Source organism: Alosa sapidissima, chromosome 12, assembly GCF_018492685.1.
Source record: "Alosa sapidissima isolate fAloSap1 chromosome 12, fAloSap1.pri, whole genome shotgun sequence".
NCBI classification, from domain to species: Eukaryota; Metazoa; Chordata; class Actinopteri; order Clupeiformes; family Clupeidae; genus Alosa; species Alosa sapidissima.
This window is the reverse complement of record NC_055968.1, coordinates 37,257,405-37,262,982: the sequence shown is the minus strand read 5'-3', so window position 1 is coordinate 37,262,982 and position 5,578 is coordinate 37,257,405.

The window sequence follows — 5,578 nt, the reverse complement described above, 5'->3', positions numbered from 1 at the left end:
TACATGACACTGCACTAATGACACTACACTAGTGACACTGCACTAATGACACTACACTAATTACACTGCACTAATGACACTGCACTGACACTACACTAATGACACTACACTAATGACACTACATGACACTGCACTAATGACACTACATGACTAATGACACTACATGACACTGCACTAATGTCACTGCACTAATGACACTACACTAATGTCACTGCACTAATGACACTACCTGACACCGCACTAATGACACTGCACTAATGACACTACATGACACTGCACTAATGACATAACATGACACTGCACTAATGACACTACATGACACTGCACTGTCACTGCACTAAGGACATTACATGACACTGCACTAATGACACTACATGACACTGCACTAATGTCACTGCACTAATGACACTGCACTAATGACACTACACTAATGACACTACATGACACTGCACTGTCACTGAACTAAGGACATTACATGACACTGCACTAATGACACTTTTATATTTTTACTTCTCATTGTTTTAAACCTTTATTGACTCTTAGATGGGAATAGTGGGCGAGAACAACTGGCCAGTGCACAGTATAATAAAAAAGCTACCCATTAAACACAAATCATAATTCTAAATGTCCTAACCCTATAACCCACACAGTGATGTCCGTTCATCTTCTACTTCTCCTCTCTTCTCATTTTTGTTTTTCTTTTTTCTTCTCGTCTTGCTCGGCGTCTGAAATGTCATCCTCCCATCGAGGTCCCAGAGGAGGCCTGGTGCTGGAACTCTGCTGACGTCAGTCCGCATGGACGAGTAAACAGGGAGGAAGTGAGCGCTGGAGAGCCAGAGTCTGTCTCGTAAACAAGCATGTAGTCGCGGTCAATAAGATTAAGCAGCAGGACAACAATATCACAGAGGGGAAGGGGGGGGGGGGGGGGGGGTCTGGAGTGGAAAAGACTCTTTTCTCTGCCAAAAATGACTCTGCTCTCTACTCTGTGTGTGTGTGTGTGTGTGTGTGTGTGTGTGTGTGTGCTAGGTTGGCATGCACAGTAAGGAGCTATTGAAGCAACAGGAGAAGCTTGTCCTCTCTGCACAGTATTGTGTTACGGCCTCCCTACAGTCACCCCGAGGCTGTGTGTGTGTGTGTGTGTGTGTGTCTGCTGAGCCCCACATCATCTCAACTGGTTCAGACTAGAGCTGCACATCAGAGCCACATGGCTCTGCACTTTTTTTAGAGCATGTGTGTGTGTGTGTGTGTGTGTGTGTAAGCCTCCCCTCACAAAGGCCTGGATGTACTGTACCACATTACCATAGGGCCTGGCCAGGATAAAGAAAGACATGCACACACACACACACACACACACACTTACACACACACACACACACACACACATACACACACACACACACACACACACACACTCACACACACACACACACACACATTCATGCTTAGCTCACCCACAGGAGATGCTAGTATGTATGGCAAGCCAATTGAGCATTTATTCTGATATCTTGATATCAGGCATAATTGTCATGTACATGTAAGCCATTTTTGTCAACTAGTTAACTAGTGAGCCATGTTTGTGTGAACTAGTTAACTAGTGAGGGCCAAAATATGCACACTAGTTAACTAGTGGGAGCCAAAAGGCTCACTAGTTAACTAGTGAACACATTTTAGCTTCACTAGTTAACTAGTAAAGGCCAAAATGCATACCAGTCAGCTAGTTGAAGGCTTTTGGGTCTCACTAGTTAACTAGTGACAGTCAAAAATGTGCACATGTTTACTAGTGAAGGCAAAACACCTCACTAGTTAACTAGTTGCAGTAGGTCAATGTCACTAGTTAACTAGTGAACCATAAATGGCTTACTAGCTAGCTAGCTGATGGCAGTAGGCTCACTAGTTAACTAGTTGATGCATCATTTGTCCAAACTAGTTAACTAGTGAGGTCATAAATGTATACTACTAAACTAGTTCAAGACAAAAGTCATACTAGTCAACTAGTGGCGCAGAATTCAAATTAGGAGGCGGAGAATTCTGAAAATTGAGGCTTTCTATTGGCTCCCTATGTCCAAATAGAACATGACAACCAATCACAGTGCAGAATTTCACGAAATCCCACCCACAACATTTGCATGTGGCACAAAAGTTAACATGCTGGCCAAAGGTACTCTAGCTAGTAAACTAGTGGCTTCAGTGTGACACTTACATGTAAACTAGTAAAGGCAGAACTGCTCTCTAGTTAACTAGTGAAGACACAAATGCCCACTAGTTAACTAGTGAGGTCTAAAAAGTGTCACTAGTTTACTAGTGTGCACCAAAACACCCACTAGTGAACTAGTCGTGGCAATTTCCATTTGACTAGTTAACTAGTGAGGTGCAAAAAGTGTCACTAGTTTACTCCAAAATGCCCACTAGTTAACTAGTGAAGGCCATTTCAGCCCCACTAGTTAACTAGTGAGATGCCAAAATGGTCACTTGTTAACATGTAAAGGCCAAAATACCCACTAGTTTTAGTGAGGGTGTTGTGGGCCTTACTAGTTAACTAGTTACACCTAAAAACACAAACAAGCTGACCGTTTTTGTCCACTAGTTAACTAGTGGAACAATTGGAGTCTCACTAGTTTGCATGTGTGGCAGTGAAGTGATAACTAGTGCCTGAAACGGCTATTATGCAAATTCTAATGAGAGGGTGGGTAGAGGACTCCTAATGGGTATTATGTAAGAATCCCACCCATTCTAAATGTAAATTTACTGTTCATAGCCTCGCGATCAGGTCCTGATGGGTGCTAGTAAACATTTTTGTACCTTACTAGTTAACGAGTAAAATATAGAAGTCTTTAAACTAGTTAACTAGTGCACATTTCAGTGAAACATATGAACTAGTTAACTAGAGAGAATTTGGGCCTTATTAGTTAACTAGTGAGCATTTTGGCTGTCACTTGTTAACTAGTTCACACAGAAATGTCTCACTAGTTAACTAGTGGACAGAAATGGCTTGCATGTACATGACAATTATGCCTGATATCAAGATATCTGAATAAATGAATTTCCCCTTGAGGATCAATAAAGTATCTATCTATCTATCTATCTATCTATCTATCTAAATGCTCAATCGGCTTTCCATAAGTATGTGTATAAGGTGGAATTCTGGTTGGAATTTACACTGACGGGCAAAACAAACCCACTAGGTCTCCATAGGAACGATAATGCACTGGGGAATCCTGTCTCAATCGGGAAGACAACTTAACTCTGATTTCAAACATGCTGGCTGTGTTGGATACTTACTTCATAAGGTCTCTGTCACACCGTCAGGAGATCCAGGAAGTTCAACAAAGAAACAGCAGGTCACAGATTTGGGAGCGTCTATGGTATTGCATAGCCTCCTCATGCTCTGAGGCTGCAGGTCACAGATTTAGGAGCGTCTATGGTATTACGTGTGTATGTCACAGTGATTGAACTGCAAGATCTATGTCAGGATAAGCAAGCCTCCATGAAGAAACCTGTTTAGCCTGTCAAAATAAGGGCTGACGCAGAGAATTGTTGTGCTGTATAGGACTGTGTTGTGTTGTGTTGTGCTGTATAGGACTGTGTTGTGTTGTGTTGAGTTGTGTTGTGCTGTTGTGTTGTGTTGTGCTGTGTTGTGTTGTATGATGTGTGCTGTTGTGTTGTGTTGTGTTGTGCTGTTGTGTTGTGTTGTGTTGTGTTGTGTTGTGTTGTGTTGTGTTGTGTTGTGCTGTTGTGTTGTGTTGTGTTGTGTTGTGTTGTGCTGTGTTGTGTTGTGTTGTGCTGTTTTGTGTTGTGTTGTGCTGTATGTTGTGTTGTGTTGTGTTGTGCTGTGTTGTGTGGTTGTGTTGTGTTGTGCTGTGTTGTGTGGTTGTGTTGTGTTGTGTTGTGTTGTGTTGTGTTGTGTTGTGTTGTGTTGTGTTGTGTTTTGTTGTGCTGTGCTTTGAGCACACTGAGTGTGGAGGGACTGAGGGAGGAAGGGTTGCATGGGAGCACTCTACTGTTACGTAACATCCATGCAGGACGGCCGAAAGGGTCACTGGAAGTGTCATCAACCCGCACATAACAGTTTATCAGGAGCCCGGCACTTCAGTTACCAGAGAGAAGTCATCAGTCATTACCAGCAGCCTGAATCCAGAACCGGAATAATCTAGAACCTGGAGCCAGGGAGGTCAGGATCTGTCCGAGCACTCCGCTTATTGTGCAGAGATATGACATTGTATTAAAGTGTTTGATGCTTCGATTTAAATGTAAACTTTCAGAGCACAACAGTACGACAACATCACCAGTGGCTGAATCTGACCTCCGACCCCAATACGAGGGGTACAAGGGAGTAAGAGTCTATGTGTGTGTGTGTGTGTGTGTGTGTGTGTGGGGGGGGGGTATGAAGAAGTAAGGGTCCATCTGAGCACGTCAGTTATCGTGTTGTGCTGAAGTTGTGCTACACAGAAAATCACCACATTGTAAAAAACATTTCAAGTTGCTTATAAGATCAGATGAGACAACTGAATCCCCAAAGTGGTTGGACCAGCCCCTGACCCTACAGGGTTCTGTGACCTGTGAAGAAATGACCACAACTAGACTCAGGCCTACTCACGCCTGTTGTAGTGGTCTGTCCAAGTGCACTAGTCATCAGAGACAAGCGCTGGTCAGTCTGACCTTCTCTCGGGAGGAGCTGCGGTCAGTCTGGACCTTTGGTCATGAAAATGAGAACGTCATCCCGAGAGAGAGACAGAGAGAGGGAGAGAGAGATGGGAAAGAGAGGGAAAGAGAGAGGGGGTGAGAGAGAGGGGAAAGACCGTCCTTAAGGGTCAGTGGCGGCATAAGGTAGGATGAAGTCATGTCATGTGAGAAAGAGGGAGGGAGGGAGGGAGGGATTGCCTCTAAAGGCTTCCTGCCATGAGCAGAGGAATATTCTGAGACCTGTGTGTGTGTGGGGGGGGGGGCATGTCCGAGCACTCCAAGCCACGACTGGGAAAGGATTGGCCATATCGGACATCTCAGATCGGTGATGGAATGAGGTGTGAGTTTGTGTGTGTGTGTGTGTGTGTGTGTGTGTGTGTGCTGCCCATAAGGGTTTGTCCAGCCACAGAGAGCAGACACTAACACCTGGCACACTGTGGGGTCAACTGTGCTGTCTGGGATTCCTTAGAGCAGTGTGTGTGTGTGTGTGTGTGTGGGGGGGAATCCTTAAAGAACAGTGTGTGTGTCCCGATAAGGGGTGCAAGGTGAGGGTGCAGCAGGACCCAGGGAGGGGTTGGGGGAGCCCCTTTGACGACCTTTATGTCATCAGCTAACCTGATGTCCACACACACACACACACACACACACACACACACGCTCACACACACACACGCGCACACTCACATGCTCACATGCTCACACACACACACACACACTGCACTGCATCATATCTGGTCACAAACATACGCTCACACACACACACACACACACACACACACACACACACAGACAGTGTATGTGTGTGTTGACCTGGAGCTCTATATTAATATGCTCTGTGTGTGTGCGTGTGTGTGAGCGTATGTTTGTGTGTGTGTGTGTGTGTGTGTGCGCGTGTGAG